This window comes from Hibiscus syriacus, unplaced genomic scaffold (assembly GCF_006381635.1).
Source record: "Hibiscus syriacus cultivar Baekdansim isolate YM2019G1 unplaced genomic scaffold, ASM638163v2 tig00116989_pilon, whole genome shotgun sequence".
In the NCBI taxonomy this organism is placed as follows: domain Eukaryota; kingdom Viridiplantae; phylum Streptophyta; class Magnoliopsida; order Malvales; family Malvaceae; genus Hibiscus; species Hibiscus syriacus.
The window spans coordinates 2,186,232-2,205,536 of NW_024063508.1; the positions used below are offsets into that span (position 1 = coordinate 2,186,232).

General features: G+C 35.8%; 1 pseudogene; it reads left to right on the forward strand.

The window, feature by feature from the left end:
• The first annotated feature begins 465 nt into the window (after window positions 1-465).
• Window positions 466-5,155, forward strand: LOC120193214 (annotated as a pseudogene).
• Window positions 5,156-19,305: the final 14,150 nt, after the last annotated feature.

A 19,305-nucleotide genomic window follows, 5' to 3' on the forward strand; every position in this document is an offset into this window, starting at 1 on the left:
ATATTTTAGATTAATGGTGTATACAGACATAGTTCTCAATTTTATAAAAAATTAAGGGTAAACTACGCAAATGGTCAATGATATTTGGGTAAATTTTTGTTTTCACTACTAATATTTCAAAAGTTACAAATCAATCACTAACGTTATCATTTGTGACAAATTGGTCACTAGCCGTTAACAGCCGTTAAGAGGTGTCACAAAAAACACAAGTGAAACGTTAGCTGCTTACCTGGATGGATTGATTGCCACAGTGGAGAACCTCATTTCTCACTTCTACCTCCCCACGCAGCGGCGTCGTTCATGGAGAACGTCTATATATATCCCTTTCCCCACGATTTTGTGAAACTCATATTCTCCGCAAACAAGACACAACCAAACCAAAATCCTATTTTCTTTCATTTATCATCTGCCGCCAAACAGAAAAGGATTCAAAGCACTTAACCTCTTTTATCATCATCTCAGAAAATGCCGACAAAAGGAATGAGAAGCCTTTGCTTTAGCCCCAGGAAGCCGTCCTTTTCCATCTCTAGCCAATCAATCTCACAGTCTTCCTCCAGTACTCCTCGCCGGAGATTCACCGATTCCATGATCGACCGAACAAACGACACCGCCGCTTCAATCATCATGAAATGGGACGCTGAAACCTCGGCTTACGCTAAATTGACCTCTCTTTTCTACGAAAGCAAAAGAGAAGCCCTGCAATTCATAAGATCTGTCAACGACCTACAGAAAACTATGCATTTACTTGTTTCCGATCAAGAATCCAGCTCAGATAAGCTAATTCGAGCTAAAAATTTGATGTAAATAGTAATTAAGAGGCTTCAGAAAGAGTTCTACCAGGTTTTGTCGATGAATCGGTCTCATTTGGATCCGGAATCGGTTTCGACCCGATCGTCGTTGACATCGGCAAGATCCATCATGTCGGATTTCGATGATGACAGTTTATCGGACGATGAGATCCGCAAGGCAGGAGATTCAATCAATGAAATAGAAGAAGTTTCTTCCATGGCTATGTCGGATCTGAAATTGATAGTCGATTGCATGATCGCTTCAGGCTACGCCAAAGAATGCATTCACATTTATAAAACTATTCGAAAATCGATGATCAATGAAGGTATCTATAAGCTTGGAATCGAGAAGATGAGCTCATCTCAGGTTAATAAAATGGATTGGGATGCACTGGATTTGAAAATAAAAAACTGGTTAGAAGCGGCGAAGGGAGAAAGAATCCTCTGCAATCAGGTCTCTGCTACGTCCGATTCCATTAAAGAATCTTGTTTTACGGATGTCTCAAAAGAAGCAACCACACTCCTGTTTGGATTTACCGAGCTCTTCGTAAAGACCAAAAACTCCACGCCTGAGAAAGTATTCCAACTTCCAAGTTCTCGACTCAGAAGATTGGCAAGAGATCGAAACGATCTTCTCTTTTGAATCGACTTCATCCGTCCGAGAACAAGCTCTCAACTCTCTGGTTCGACTCAGCGAGTCTGTTTGTGGGTTGTTGATGGACTTTGAGTCAACTGTCGTAACCGGTTTTTGTCCGGGCACGAAATATTAAATTTGGCGGGAAAAGTGATGTGAATAAATGGTTTTGAAAATAATTTGAGAGTCGCCATCGGCCTTTTGGGTCAGGTAGGTCGAATACCTAAAAAAAATTTTAAAAGTTTTAAGAAAACATCAATTAAAAAAATTAAACTGATCTGCGTTTATAACCAAAAATTCGTTCTTTTTAATATAAAAGGATTAGTGGTCGGTTACGTTAGGGAAGGATTAGCACCCCTACAATGCCCAAAAATTGGTACTTTTTAATTATAAATTGTCTCTATTATTAAATTTAAAAAATTCAAAAATATATTTAATTTTTAATCTTATTATTTCAAAAATATATTTAAAAATATCTGAAAAGAACTTCTAGGTGCCTTAAGACAGCTCTTTTCTTTGATATTGATAAATATTAATTTAAATAATATTGTTTACTTTTTAATTTTAAAATATCAGAATAGGACATCCAGTTGTTTTAAGACTGTCATTTCTTCGATATTAAAATAATATTTAAAAAAATTACTATTTATTATATGTATATTTATGAATATAAATTTTTTTTTTAACAATATAATAAATAAAATATCACTAAAACAATATATTTTAGGCAGTAAATGAAAACATATAAAACTAAATTATAATAAAATAAAACTAAATCTAATTACTAATTAATTGAATTATAGGATTAAATATTTATTTCTAATTTAATAATTTAGTGACCAAAATGAAATTATCTAAAATTCAAATTTTATAATAAATTAATTAAAAATATGAACTAGGGATAAAAAATTTATTTATTAAAATTAAGGAATTAAATCTGTCATTTATCCTAAATATATTATTTTAATAAAAAGGACTAAATGATAAATTAAAATTCAAAGACTGAATTAAAATTATTATAATTCAGTTTAGTGACCAAATGTAAAATTTACAAATACGAGGGACTGCGGACGGGGTTTAACTATTTCAAAATTACGCGCATAGTCCTTCCCGAAACGACGTCGTTCGGGAAGGACTATAAGAGTCCAAACCGGCTGGCCCGAAGGGCCAGCCATTTCATTTCTTTTCTTCCTTCTCTCTCTCTTCTCTGAGAGAGAAATTTCTCTCGCTTCTCTCTAACACAGAGAAGCCCAGCCGGCCGCAGCCGTTAGCCGGCGTTCATCCGCCGTCAACCACCGCCGCCGGCCACCGTCTTCGGTGGCCGGAAAATTTTTTTTTTATCCTAATGTAGATCGGACCGTCCTAATGATGGTTCCGATGTTTTTTTCCGTTAAACGGCTCCCAATCAGAGCAAATCTAAAATAATACCTTCGGCTTTTCGAAGGTTTTGATGAGATCCGGCGACGGTTGTGGTTCTCCGTTGACAGGGTAAGCTTCTTTCCTCTCTTTTCTTTTTTTTTTTCTTGCTGCGTTGATGTTGACTGAGATCGTTGGTATAGTTTGTTTTTTTTTTCCTTTCTCTGTTTTTTTTCTGTCTCTGTCTCTAGTTTCTGTCTCTGCTTTTTTTTTTCATTTTTTTCGCAGATGGGTGGTGGCTTTTATAGCCACCACCGTTGTAGCTGTCGGACCGGTCCGAAGAAGGGCTCTCGGTGAGTCACCGGACTACCAGTGGTGACTCACCGAGTAGCCATGGCGTGGACGGCTGGTATATGATCTTCTGGAGTCTTCGGTTGGGACGTGGCAGCGGCGGGCGGCGAGATAGCAACGGCGGCGCGTGTCCCTAGGGTGTCAGACCCTAGGGTTTCCCTCTGGCACCATCTGGACCGTTGGATCTTGCCAGATCCAACGGCTGTGAGCTGAGGCGGCTGGGTAAATTAGGGTTAGGAAACCCTAACTGGAAACCCAAGTATTTAGGGTTTCTGGTTGGATTTGGACCGGTTCTGGTTGGTTTGTAACTGGGCCGGTCCAGTTGTAATTGGTCTGTAATTTATTATTTATTTAATATATATTTAATAATATAATAATAATATAATATAATAATAATAATAATAATAATATACTAAATAATAATAATAATAATATGGATAAAAATTAGTATCTTCAGCTGCCCCTCTTTGCTCATTCTTGTGTTAACAAGAATAGAGCAAAGATGAAAAGATAATAAATTTTTTTATCCATTTGGCTTTACTTTGATCATAATGGATATTTGAATAAATTATTCTCTTTCTCTAGATGAGTTCTCTTATTATGAACTTTCTGCTGGGGATGATGAGACCTCCTTTCTGTGATAGAGTCATTCAAAAGGTTGAATAAGCTCTGATGAGTTCTTCTCATTATGAACTTTCTCTAGAAAGGCTAATGCTAATCTATCTCCTTCTGTGATAGTATCAAACAAAGGTTGAACAAGCTCTTCTCATTATGAACTTCTTCTTCCTTCTTCAGATGAGTTCTTCTCATTATGAACCTTCTCTGGCAAAATAATCCATCAATTGATGAATTCAAACAAAAGGTTGAACAAATTCTTCTCATTATGAACTTCTTCTTCCTTCTTCATGAGTTCTTCTCATTCATGAACTTTCTCTGGAAATGTTGATCCATCAAATGATGAATTTAAACAAAAAGTTGAACAAGTTCTTCTCATTATGAACTTCTTCTTCCTTCTTCAGATGAGTTCTTCTCATTATGAACCTTCTCTGGCAATGTTGATCCATCAAATGATGTTTAAACAAAAAGTTGAACAAGTTCTCTTATGAACTTCTTCTTCCTTCTTCAGATGAGTTCTTCTCATTCATGAACTTTCTCTGGCAATGTGATCCATCAAATGATGAATTTAAACAAAAAGTTGAACAAGTTCTTCTCATTATGAACTTCTTCTTCCTTCTTCAGATGAGTTCTTCTCATTATGACCTTCTCTGGCAATGTTGATCCATCAAATGATGAATTTAAACAAAAGTTGAACAAGTTCTTCTCATTATGAACTTCTTCTTCCTTCTTCAGATGAGTTCTTCTCATTATGAACTTATGGCAATGAATGATCCTCAAGTGGATTTGAAATCTTTGCTAAAATCTTTGAAATTTCTGTTAACAATTCAACAAGAATAATGAATGAAAATGCATCTATTTTTGCAAATGCCTAAATATGATGCATGAATATTAAGTTGTTTGATTTCAGACTGGTGAATTGAGTATTTCTTCAATTATAAAAACCCAATATATCTGTCTTCTTCAAATCAAAGAATCTATCATCTTTGACAAATGTAGATGTAGATATAATGTCACAAAACCTCTTGAGAATAAAACTCAATAGTATAAACTTTTGAAAAGCTTGCATTCAGGCAACATGTTTATTCTGATAACAACTCATCTGATTATGAAGTGACCTTTCAAGATGATTTCACAGATATCGATAGTTCTTTTAATACCGAGAAATCTTGAATTCTGATTCTGATGAGGAGAATAAACTGTTATACTTGACAAAAATGGGATTCTCAAAGGCTGAAACTTCAATAGCCATGTAGAGATGTGTGGTCCAAATTCATCAATTGCAGAATTGGCAAATTTTATATGTGCTGCTTAAATGACTAAGGCTGTTGATGTACTTCTTCTAGTAAAAGATAGGAAGTCATTATGCAATGATCCCAATTATAAGCAAAGGCAAAAACTTGGGCTATGATTTTTGAAAAGGAAGAAGCAGAAGAAGCTTGAAAATAAACTTCTTAATGAAAATGATCATGCAGTTCATCTTTCAATTCCAACGATCGGTTTTGAGGTTCCTACTGAATCAGATCAGATAACTCAAAGAATACTTCCAGAAGATGCTATTGAGCAAATTCATCTTCCAAATTCAATGATTGGTTCTGCCAAATCAGATCAGATAACTCAAAGAACTCTTCCAGAAGATGCTATTGGCAAATTCATCTTCTAAATTCAATGATTGGACTAAGATATCACAACACTTATTTGATGTAGAGCCAGAATTTGTAGATTCGAAGTATTTCCATGCTATTACACTGAAAAGGGCTATATTCATAATTCTGCCAATTAAGAATATATTTTCTCTTATTCTGCTTCCTCCATGTGTTGATGCTTTTCCATTGACAAAGAAATGATGGCTTTCATGGGATCCAAGAACAAAGTTGAACTGTTTATAAACATGTACAGGAAGTGCCAAATTGACAGAAAAGATCTGTAAGGCTTTTGAAGCTTATGACAATGAGCCACCTTCGAGTGTCCAGAAGTATGTTCTTGATGAGTGCTGAAAATGGAATCTAGTATGGGTTGGAAGGAATAAAGTTACTCCACTTGAACCTGATGAGGTGGAAATGCTTCTAGGTTTCCTTAAAAACCATATACAAGGATCTGTATAGAAACATGTTTCCTAGTGATATCAATGTCTTGTTTCTTTTTGCTGGAATCAGTACTGCAAAGATCATCTTCTACTGTTTTAGTATATCTTTGAAAACAGATGTGCAAGAACTGAATGGTGATCGGTTGGAGCAATTGATGAGTAGATTTGGCGGATTCGACCTTGTTGTCGGTAGCACCACTTGTAACAATCTTGATGTTCATGGCTTTAAGCTAGTGATGATTTGCCTACTTTGTATTCCATGTATTTAAAAGTATTAACATAAAGTGATATTCAGAAATCTTTAAATTATTTCAAAATTATGTTAATTCAATAGAAAAGAATAAATTGAATTTCCAAAAATAAATTGAATCCAAATAAATTGAACTTGAAATAGATATAATTGTATTCAAAGTTATGACAAGCATAAGAATAAAAATTCAAATGTCTCAACAAATTATAAGCATAAGTATTTCTAAATTAATCAAGTTGATACAATTTAGAGTAATGATGTAAGCTTTTGTCTGGAAGATCTCAAACGTTGTCAAAATGCTTGTAGATGTGAAGTTTCTCCCAAACTGTCAAAATCTTAAGAGGGTTCAATTGCCAGATGCCTAATATCAACCTGCATTTGAGCCGCCTTTTCAGGTTTTCAACTCAAATCCTTCCTTTGATTACAAGATGCCCTTTGCGGGTTTTCACCTTGACCCTCTTTCTTTTTCTTCTCTTTTTTTTTATTTTCTATTTTTTTTTCTTCAAGCATAATATTTCTTGACAGAATCCGAGTTTATTGGATTTTTCAGAATTTTTCCATCCATTTCTGCCAAGATCAACGCTCCTCCGGAAAAGGCCTTTTTCACAACGTATGGCCCTTCCCAATTAGGCATCCATTTCCCACGGAAATCTTTATGTATAGGCAAGATCTTTTTTAGTACTAGATCACCTTCTTGGAATTCTCTTGGATGTACTTTCTTATCATGAGACTTCATCATCCGTTTTTGATACATCTGTCCATGGCAAATAGCTTTCAATCTTTTCTCTTCAATAAGGTTCAATTGATCAAATCTAGCTTGGATCCATTCAGATTCATCCAATTTTATTTCTCTCAATATTCGGAGCGATGGAATCTCAACTTCAATTGGTAAGACTGCTTCCATCCCGTAGACTAAAGAAAAGGCGTTGCCCCAGTAGATGTTCGAACAGTAGTTCGGTATGCATATAGAGCAAAAGGTAACTTCTCGTGCCAATCTTTGTAAGTTTCAGTAGTCTTTGTAATGATTCTCTTGATGTTCTTATTTGCTGCTTCAACTGCCCCATTCATCTTTGGACGATATGCCACTGAATTTGCATGTTTGATCTTAAACTGTGCACAAAGTTCGGTCATCATTTTGTTGTTCAGGTTCAGAGCATTATCTGTAATGATCCTTTCTGGTAGGCCATACCGACAAACTATCTCTTTCTTTATGAATTTGCAGACTGTGGACCTCTTAATATAGTGTGTGAAGCAGCTTCAACCCATTTGGTAAAATAATCAATTGCCACAAGGATGAAACAATGTCCATTCGATGCCTTTGGTGTGATTGCTCCAATGACATCTATTCCCCACATAGAAAATGGCCAGGGTGCTGTCATTACATGTAAAGGAGATGGGGTACATGAATCTTGTCTGCATATATCTGGCATTTATGACATTCCTTGCATAATCAATGCAATCTGTGTACATAGTAGCCCAATAGTATCCATATCTCATTATTTTCTGGCCATGGAAAGACCATTTGCATGTGTTCCACATATTCCACTGTGTACTTCTTCAATGACATTTCGAGCTTCACTGGTATTTAAACATCTCAACAGCATTTGATCACTGCTTCTTCTATACATAATCTCTCCATCAAGAAAATATCCAGCAGCCATTCTTCTCAAGGTTCTTTATCAATTTCTGATGCATTTGGTGGATAACTTTGATTTTTGATATATTGCAGGATATCATGATACCATGGTTTACCATCTACCTCTTCTTCCACACTATAACAATGTGCAGGAATTTCATACACTTGCATTTTGATTGGCAACATATCAACTTTCTTATTTGCCTGAAACATAGCAGCTAATGTAGCCAAAGCATCTGCCATTTGATTTTCTTCTCGAGGGAGATAATTGAAGGTAACTCTCTCAAATTCTTTCACTAATTCGAGTGTAAAATTTCGGTATTCCAATAATTTGGGATCTTTTGTTTCCCATTCTCCTCGCAATTGGTACACCACTAACGATGAATCTCCATATATCTTGAGAAATTTGATTTTTCTTTCTATAGCTGCTTTCAATCCCATGACACAAGCTTCATATTCCGCCATATTATTGGTGCAAAAGAACTCTAGTCTGCTTGTAAAGGGATAATAAACATTTTCTGGAGAAATTAACACTGCCCCAATTCCTCGTCCCAAAGCATTAGATGCTCCGTCAAAGTAAAGCTTCCAACATGCAAATTCATCATTTGTTTTGACTTCTTCATTCATGGATATGCATAACAAATCTTCATCAGGAAAATTGAAGTTCAAAGGCTGATAATCATTTGATACACGACTGGCCAGGAAATCAGCTATGACACTTCCTTTTATCGCTTTTTGGTTGACATATACAATATCAAACTCAGATAATAACATCTGCCATCTAGCCATTCTGCCTGTCAAAGCTGGTGATTCCATTAAGAATTTCAAAGGATCAAGTTTTGATATCAACCAAGTAGTATGGTATAACATATATTGTCTGAGTCTTCGAGTAGTCCACACCAAAGCACAACATAATTTTTGTATTGGTGGATATCGAACTTCACAATCAGTAAATTTCTTGCTCAGATAAGAAATAGCTTTTTCTTTCCTTCCTGATTCATCATGCTGTCCTAGTACACATCCCATCGAATTTTCGAAAACCGTCAAGTAGAGAATTAATGGTCTATCAGGCATTGGTGATACTAAAATTGGGGCATTGGATAAATATTTCTTAATAATATCCAAAGTTTCTTGACATTCTTCATTCCAAACTTCAGGATTGTTCTTTCGAAGTAATTTGAACACTGGATCACATTTGTCAGTTAATTGAGAAATGAACCGAGATATATAATTTAATCTTCCCAAAAAGCCTCGAACTTCTTTTTTTGTGTTGGGTGATGGAAGATCTTGAATTGCTTTTACTTTATCTGGATCAATCTCAATTCCTTTTTTGCTGACTACAAATCCCAAAAGTTTCCCAGAAGTTACCCCAAAAGTGCATTTAACAGGGTTAAGCTTTAATTGATACTTCCTCAATCTCTGGAAAAGCTTCCTCAGATTTTGGATATGTTCTTCTTCCGTTCTGGATTTGGCAATCATGTCATCTACATATACTTCAATCTCTTTGTGCATCATGTCATGAAACAAAGTTACCATGGCTCTTTGATATGTTGCCCCTGCATTTTTCAATCCAAATGGCATTACTTTATAACAGAATGTGCCCCACATGGTTATAAATGTTGTTTTCTACATGTCTTCAGGATTCATTTTTATCTGATTATATCCTGAAAAGCCATCCATAAATGAAAACCATGCATGCCCTGCAGTATTGTCCACCAATGTGTCTATGTGGGGTAATGGAAAACTATCTTTCGGACTAGCTTTGTTGAGATCTCTGTAATCCACGCACATTCGAACTTTTCCATTTTTCTTAGGTACGGGAACAATGTTGGCTACCCATTCTGGGTATTTAGATGCCTGTAGGAAACCTGCATTGATTTGTTTCATCACTTCTTCTTTGATTTGCAACAACATTTCTGGCCTCATTCTTCTGAGCTTTTGTTGGATTGGTTTATATTCTGGATTGATTGGAAGCTTGTGTATCACTATATCTGTGCTCAAACCAGGCATATCTTGATAAGACCATGCAAAGATATCTTTGAACTCTTGAAGGAGATTTATCAATTCTTGTTTTATCTGGACTGTCAGAGTGGTACCAATTTTCACCTCTTTTATTTTTTCATCTGTTCCCATATTCACAGTCTCAACCTCTTCCTTGTGTGGTAGAATTTGTTTGTCCTCTTTTTCTACCAATCTTAATAGTTCAGTAGGAACATCACATTCCAGTTCATCTTCACACCCATTGATTTCTTCCAGACATATAGGCTGCTCTAAATTTATCACTGGATTAAATCTAGGAATAAACATGCTATTAACACTGTGACACCTGCAAATTTAAATCGGACATATTTACGAAAGAATATAGTAAATTTATGAAAATAAATAAATGTAAAAATGTAAGAAAATGTAAAGAATGATTGCCATCTGAAAATTTTAAAGAAAATTTCTTATATTTAACATAATTTCTTTTACAAGATAACAACAAGTTTTCATATTTTTGAGCTAAACATAAAGATTAGTTCTGAATATTACTCTGCATTAATATTAAAAACTATAGGAAGATCTTCAGTGGTCCAATTGGTGAGTGTTTCTCCAGGAAGACATGGTCGAATCCTATCCAAGTACTTGCCAGTCTTGTTGTCATTCATGATCATGTTGATAAATAATCCATTCATAGCTTCTTCAACTATGTCTTGATCTTTCGTCAACTTTTCTTCTTTAAAGGCTTCAACAAGTTGTTGTTCCACATTAATTGTTCCCCCTGATCTGAATATGGTATTCAACTGTGGGAAAGACATGTGTTTCCAAAGGATTTCTCCCCCTTTCAATTTTGCCTTTCTGTCTTCACATCTTCTTTTCATCTCTTTGTTCTTTTGCTGAAGATTGGGCTTAAATCCCAGCCCATAACGGTCTTTTTTCATCTTTATACTGATAGGAACTGAAATCCCTTGAAGATTCTTTCCTAGACCTCTCCCAGCTTTAGCTCCGATGCCTAAAGTTTGTTGTACCGTCATCTTGGTGCAATCAGACAATTTGGGATATGGAATTTTGCTTCCTTCCGCAATAAAGGTTGCATTTACAAATTCAAGAGCTCGAAAAGAGCATTCAAGAGCCTCATCATTGGTGTCGATATATGGAACATCGCTTGTTACAAACGCAATGATTTCTTCTTCAGCACTGACGCATATTAGTTGTCCATCAACAACAAATTTCAATTTCTGATGTAATGAAGAAGGAACGGCTCCTGCTGAATGAATCCATGGCCTCCCTAATAGACAATTATATGTGGGGTGGATGTCCATAACCACAAAGTCAATATTGTACACGACTGGGCCAATTAACAACGGTATTTCCATTTTCCCAAGCACTTCTTTTTGAGTACCATCAAATGCTCGTACCACATTCTGATAACTCTTCATGTGTGATTGATCCAGAGGCATTCTTTGAAGTGTAACTAGGGGCATCAAGTTGAGAGCGGATCCATTGTCAATCAATACTCCTGGCAACACATGACCATGACAATGTGTCGTGATGTTCAAAGCTTTTACTGTCCCCATTCCGCCCTCTGGTATTTCATCATCTGTGAACGTTATGTAATTGTCAGCGGCTATATGTCCCACAATTCTGTCAAGTTTATTGAGGGATATATCTTCGGGGATAAATGTTTGATTGAGGATTTTCATCAAAGCATTCATATGCGCTTCTGAATTCATCAAAAGATCAAGAATAGAAATTCTCGCCTGTTGTTTGTGTAGTTGTTCAACCACACTATACTCACTATGTTTCAAGAATTTCAAAAATTCTTGAGCTTGCTTTTCTGTCACAGGTTCATTGAATGCTGGAAGGGATTCATCCTCAAATACCTTCTAAGGTATTGCCATGGCTTTTCCTTTGCTTTCACTTGTTCTGAAGCATTGGATGTTTCGGGAGAGTAACATCTCCCACTTCTTGTAAAGAAACCGACCTCGCTCACTGCTTCAGACGTCAATGTAGTACTCAACTCTGTATTTTCTCTTCTGTTTTATCTAGAGAATCAGATCCTCCTACCATTGAAACATTGGTAGTATAATTCCAAGGTACCCTGCGGGTATCTTTGTATGGAAATGGTAGAGGAGTGGTAATAACTACTTTTGGCCTTATTGGTGCCGGAATCACTGTGGATGATTTCACATTAATGATCACAGGATCATTTATTCTTTGATTTGGTTTAGAATCCTCTGATGAGCAAACATCATCTTCTTTTTTCCCGGGTTCTTCTTCAAAGAATTCTATTTCTCTGTTGTTCATTAATTTTTGCACCAAGTTTCTAAACTCAGGACATAGTTGAATTTTATGCCCTTTCTCCTGATGATATTCACAATAATTCTTGCCTTCATTCTGCTTTGGCCTGAATTGTTGTGGAATTATACCGGCTAAAGAAAGCTATTGGAATATCCAAACAAATGGAGATTTAATTTCAGAAATGTCAGTCTTTGCTTTCTTTCTGTTCTCTTCCTGAATTGCATTCACGTTTTTATCTCCATGATTTGGCAATGGATGACTTGATGCGGATGGTGTATTGAATTCCAACTTCCCAGTGTTGATCAAATTTTGAACCACCCTTTTGAATGCTAGACAGTTTTCAATAGAATGTCCTGTAATTCCTTCATGGTAAACACAGTGTGCCTTTGTATCATACCAAGGAGGGAATGGTGGTTGCATGGGAACCAAGGGATAAGGCCGTATAACATCTGCTTTTAACAGCGAATCATAGATCTCTGCATACGGTACCGGTAAAGGTGTAAAAGACAACCTTTCATTTTCCTTTCGAGATCCTCTGGACTCTGCTCGATTAGTGTTTGTTTCCTCTTTCTTAACCCTTGGCTGGGTTATTGTAACACTTTTCGATGAATCCTTGCTGTAAGAATTTGCATTGTTGACTTCATTCTCCTTTTTCCGGTACGTAGGTCTTTTGGAACTAGACCCATCATTTGATTCAATCTTGCCACTTTTCAAGACATTTTCAATTAATTCTCCAGAAATGACCAAATCTGCAAAATTTCTAGTTGCATTCCCCATTAGATGGTTTAAATAAGGAGCCTTCAATGTATGGACAAACATCACTGTGGCCTCTTTTTCTGACAAAGGTGGTTGAACTTGGGCCGCAGTATCACGCCATCTCTGGGCATACTGTCTGAATGTTTCATTATTCTTTTTCTCCAAGTTTTGGAGAGTCCATCTATCAGGGACCATGTCTGTCACATGGCGGTACTGCTCTAAAAATGCTTTAGCCAAATCTTTCCAAGATCTAATGTTGGCTTTGGTCAATTGAGTATACCATTTTACAGCCGGTCCTGTCAAATTATCCTGGAAGCAGTGAATTAACAATTTTTCGTCCTTCACATATCCTGCCATTCTTCGACAAAACATAGTAATGTGGGATGAAGGGCATGTAGTACCATTATATTTATCAAATTCGGGAGCTTTAAACTTGATAGGGAGGATTAGGTCTGGAACCAAACTCAGCTCACTAGCATCAAATCCATAGAATGATTCAGTTATTTCCACGGATTTCATTCGCTCTTCTAAGCTCTTGATCTGTCTGGTCAGTTCTTCATTTACTTTTTGTTTCTCATTTAGCTCATTCAAATCTGGGATCAACTGATCAGTATTAAGATCCCCTACTTTCACATCTGATATAAGCGGATTTTTGCTTGAAGATGCGGGATCCACTTGTTGATCTTCATGTGGTTTAGCTTCTTGTAATGCAGATGTACGAGCATTGATTTGTATAGGGGTAGTACCAGAGTGATAAATTGGTTCTGGTGAAAAACCTAGAGGATATATGGGTTCTTGGTCGAAAGATACAGGATTTTCATGCATTTTTCCACTGATAGCCTGCCTTTTAAACATGTCCTCTATCTTCTTCATCATACTGTCTTGTGAATTTGCAATACTGGCTTCAATTTTTTCCAACTTCATTCTCATTTCTTCTTGTTCTTTATGATGTTGTTCCTCAATACGCTGTATTTTATCCTCCATAATTCTCTTAGTAGCTTGTCTAGTACTGTAGTGATGTAGTATTTCTCTTTTGGCCAGAGTAACTGCGATTGAAAAATCTTTTAATATTATTTTTTCAAATTTTAATTGATGAATTTTAACTTAATAAATAAAATAATTCATAGTGAAAATTATGAAATAAATGATGAATGTATGCAAAATGCATGTATGTAAAAACATTGATCCCAAAAAGTTAACTGTCATAGAACAACTTTCATCGGTATACAAAAGTTTCTTTATAATAGTTCATAACTACAGATAAGGCGTAGCTTTCCTATTAAGCTCTATAATTTCTTTCATTAACCATGAAACCTTCTTTCCATACTTAAAAACTGGATCAACTTGATGCTCAATTATTTTGGCTTCAACAGCTAGTTCCCCGACATATCTGGCAACCTCGCTCATTTGTACCATGGCCTCGAACACCATATTGCTTCTTTCTTCACTTCTTTCGACATAGAACTCAGTTGACTTTTGCCATTGTTCAGTTGTTCCTTCAAGAGTTTGCTCTAACTCAGTGATTCTGACTTGACAATTGTGCAGAATTTTTTCAAGATCTCTAATGCGTCTTCGCAGTGAAGCATTTTCCTCATTACTTTCTTTGAGATCATTAGGTCCTAGACGAACCTTTTCTTGAAACAATGATTCTTCCAGTTGCAAAATGTAAGCATTAAACTCTGAGTTTTTGTTTCTAGACTGATCCAGATCCTCTTCAAGTTTTGTTCGTGCTTCTTGCGTTCTTTGATTAAGCTTCTGGATTTGAACATCTTTGTTTCTGCATCTTTGCATCCAATTGCTAGCCACCTCCTGCTCTACCTCAAGTCTGGTATTGAAATTTTTTCTTTCTAACTCCCATTTTTCTTTTTCAACATTGGATTCTTCCATCTTTTGGCCTCTGACTTCAAGCTCAGCAATCAACTGGTTCATTTCAGATTCAAATCCCTTGAACATGATACTTTTCTCGCTTTCAAATTTAACAAAGATGTCATTCTTCATCTCTTCTAAATCTTTGGCTCGATCTTTTTCTCTTTGCATTTCATTCATGATCTCACGGTGTTCAGCCTTGTGTTTTATAATTCGCTCTCTTCTGTCGACCTCGAAATCTTCCATTTTTTGCTTTCCTTTTTCCAGGCTTTTGAGTAGATGGCTATTCTTTCCTTTCAGATCTTCAACTCGTCTTTTCTCAATGTTCAATTCTCTAGTCATCTGTACCGTCGATTGGCTGGGTCCTGATGCTTTTCGGGATTTATATAACTCCTGGTAATTTTTCTGTAAGGCTCTGTACTCATCTTCACCTTTTTCTTTATTTTTTCTCAACATTGTACATTGTGATGAATGAAAGTCAATGTCAACCCCTAACATAGCTTTATCTTGTCTCATTTGCTCTAACTCTTTCGACCAGCCATCTCTTTCTGCTTCAAACTCAGCTCTCAAGATTTCAATCTCTGATGGAACCACCTTAATGCGATCTTCCATAGAGATATCCTCATTTTGATCTGGTAGAGGAGTATTTTCGTTTTTTCTGACAGATCTCCAATCTTCATAATCAGGAGTTAGCATTTCTTTTGCTGCTTTAGCTCGAATACAAAAAGTTGTTTTCCAAGCTGTAATGGCTTCCATGATATTTCTTTTATAATTTTTGCTGTGGAATGCGAACTCAGATGACTGTAGTCCAGCAGTGACAGGTACAAATTGACGACCTTCATACTGTCTTATAACCAGCAGTGGTGCATATCCAATTCCTCCCCATAATCCGAGCAGCATTATCCAGTTGTAATTACCACACTTGTAAAAGAATTCCCTTTGGATTTGCCACGGGGCGCGCCAAACAACGTCATTGCTTTGCAGATTTCGAAAGGCATTAATCCACATATCTTTCTTAATTTCTTTCGGCCATTCCTGCTCTAGAAATTCTTTTAATGGTGAATAATCCGTATTAAAGCGTCGGTATGAAACCTTTTCTGTTCTCCAGAAATGACTACGGATCCAAACATATAACAACTGGGTACACCCTGAGAATCGTCCACCTCCTAGCCTTCTGCAAGCATTTAACGATCTGAAGGTCTCTGCTAGGATGGCAGAAACAGGATTAATCTTCTTCGGTAGCTGTTCAAACAAGTCTACCACTGCAGCTTCAACATATCCCAATACTTTTGGGAAGATGACCATACCATATATACCCAGAGCAAATAGATCGAATCGTACTTTAGCGTCTGGATGACTCTGAATAAGCTCTCTGATGTTGGTCCAAGCAATGCCTTCGCTTTCGCCTTTTTGTTTGGTACGGGATGTTACCCATTCTTCTCGTACCCCAGCAATCTTTGCTAATTTAACTCGAAAGGGTTGAGTTTTAATTGACTTTGAATATATCGATTCTCCAAAGCACCTTCAAGATGTAACAAAGTTGTATATTCTTCAATAGTAGGGACCAAGTCCTCCTTATTAAAAGTGAAGCAATTGTACCCTGGATTCCAGAATTGAATTAGGGCTCTGAGTAATTCATCATCAACTTCTACATAGAGCAGATATGGAATGTCTCCGTAAGTCTGATAAAACTGCAATTTTTTGTTTGAATCCCAACTTTCCCAAATGCTTCGCAAATCTTGCATATCATTTCTTTTTAATGAAACTGGAGCATAACTGGCCAAGTCAGATACATAATCATCCTGCAGACTGTCTCCTTCTTGTCTTTGTAAATCTTCAGCCCACTGTCTTACTTCTGAGTTTAGAATTACTTGACTTGAACACTTTTTATCCATAGATGAAGGCTTTCCAATGAGACAATTAACACAAGGATCAATGTCTTTTATCCTGTATGATGCAATGCAAACAGAAAAATAAAGAACACACAAAAAGAAAATAAATTAGTTTACATAATAAAGAAATTTAATAATAACATTTACATAAATATTCTTTATTTAAACATGCTTTTCTGAATTTAAATAATTTAAATAAACATGTAATTTAAACAATAAATAAATTAACAGAAAAGACAAAATTCATTTCTCCTGTGTGTACACCTATTTTGGACAAAATTTCGGCATGACTTCGGATTGGAAGAGTTTCTAAGGTTTTTTTTTTATATGCAAGGTTTCAGATCTAGGAGTAAAAGGTACCCGAATTGTCCTTGTTAGTGCCCCCTTGGGTTGCTAACCCTCAATCCTAGTCCATTACAGACTAAATTGGATCGAGTTCAATTCGAGGGGATACATTTCTCTATGCCTGACACGGAGAATAAATTCTCACGAAGACATAGAGCATATGAACCCCGAAAGTTACTTGCTAGGTCTGACACGGAGAATAAATTCTCACGAAGACGTCGCTTTCACTTCCACTTAAAAGGGACAACTCAATTATAGAGCTTTATGTAATGCAATGCAAGTGTTGTGTGTGAGGAGAAATGTTCAAACCTTTGACATAAAAATAAATACTGAAATAAAATACTTGCAAATAAAATAAAACATATAAATATTATAAAAATAATAAATAAATAAAAAATTTGAAAAGAAAGAATTAAAAATTAAATATATAAATTTTTAATTAATAGAGACAATTTATAATTGATTTTTTTAAAAGTTTGACAAGTTCCCAGTGGAGTCGCCAAGCTGTCGTAACCGGTTTTTGTCCGGGCACGAAATATTAAATTTGGCGGGAAAAGTGATGTGAATAAATGGTTTTGAAAATAATTTGGGAGTCGCCATCGGCCTTTTGGGTCAGGTAGGTCGAATACCTAAAAAAAAATCTTTTAAAAGAGTTTTAAGAAAACATCAATTAAAAAAAATTAAACTGATCTGCGTTTATAACCAAAAATTCGTTCTTTTTAATAATAAAAAGGGATTCGTGGTCGGTTACGTTTAGGGAAGGATTAGCACCCCTACAATGCCCAAAAATTGGTACTTTTTAATTATAAATTGTCTCTATTATTAAAATTTAAAAAATTCAAAAATATATTTAATTTTTAATCTTATTATTTCAAAAATATATTATTTAAAAATATCTGAAAAGAACTTCTAGGTGCCTTAAGACAGCTCTTTTCTTTGATATTGATAAATATTAATTTAAATAATATGTTTACTTTTTAATTTTAAAATATCAGAATAGGACATCCAGTTGTTTTAAGACTGTCCTTTTCTTCGATATTAAAATAAATATTTAAAAAAATTACTATTTATTATATGTATATTTATGAATATAAATTTTTTTTTAACAATATAAAAAATAAAATATCACTAAAACAATATATTTTAGGCAGTAAAATGAAAACATATAAATAACTAAATTATAATAAAAATAAAACTAAATCTAATTACTAATTAATTGAAATTATAGGGATTAAATATTTTATTTTCTAATTTAATAATTTAGTGACCAAAATGAAATTATCTAAAATTCAAATTTTATAATAAAATTAATTAAAAATATGAACTAGGGATAAAAAATTTATTTATTAAAATTAAGGAATTAAATCTGTCATTTATCCTAAATATTATTTTAATAAAAAGGACTAAAATGAATAAAATTAAAATTCAAAGACTGAATTAAAATTATTATAAATTCAGTTTAGTGACCAAAATGTAAAATTTACAAATACGAGGGACTGCGGACGGGGTTTAACTATTTCAAAATTATGCGCATAGTCCTTCCCGAAACGACGTCGTTCGGGAAGGACTATAAGAGTCCAAACCGGCTGGCCCGAAGGGCCAACCATTTCATTTCTTTTCTTCCTTCTCTCTCTCTTCTCTGAGAGAGAGAAATTTCTCTCGCTTCTTTTCTTTCATCCGCCGTCAACCACCGCCGCCGGCCACCGTCTTCGGTGGCCGGAAATTTTTTTTTTTATCCTAAATGTAGATCGGACCGTCCTAATGACGGTTCCGATGTTTTTTTCCGTTAAACGGCTCCCAATCAGAGCAAATCTAAAATAATACCTTCGGCTTTTCGAAGGTTTTGATGAGATCCGGCGACGGTTGTGGTTCTCCGTTGACAGGGTAAGCTTCTTTCCTCTTTTTTTTTTTTTTTTTTCTTGCTGCGTTGATGTTGACTGAGATCGTTGGTATAGTTTGTTTTTTTTTCCTTTCTCTGTTTTTTTTTCTGTCTCTGTCTCTAGTTTCTGTCTCTGCTTTTTTTTTTCTTTTTTTTCGCAGATGGGTGGTGGCTTTTATAGCCACCACCGTTGTAGCTGTCGGACCGGTCCGAAGAAGGGCTCTCGGTGAGTCACCGGACTACCAGTGGTGACTCACCGAGTAGCCATGGCGTGGACGGCTGGTATATGATCTTCTGGAGTCTTCGGTTGGGACGTGGCAGCGGCGGAGGCGGCGAGATAGCAACGGCGGCTGCGTGTCCCTAGGGTGTCAGACCCTAGGGTTTCCCTCTGGCACCATCTGGACCGTTGGATCTTGCCAGATCCAACGGCTGTGAGCTGAGGCGGCTGGGTAAATTAGGGTTAGGAAACCCTAACTGGAAACCCAAGTATTTAGGGTTTCTGGTTGGATTTGGACCGGTTCTGGTTGGTTTGTAACTGGGCCGGTCCAGTTGTAATTGGTCTGTAATTTA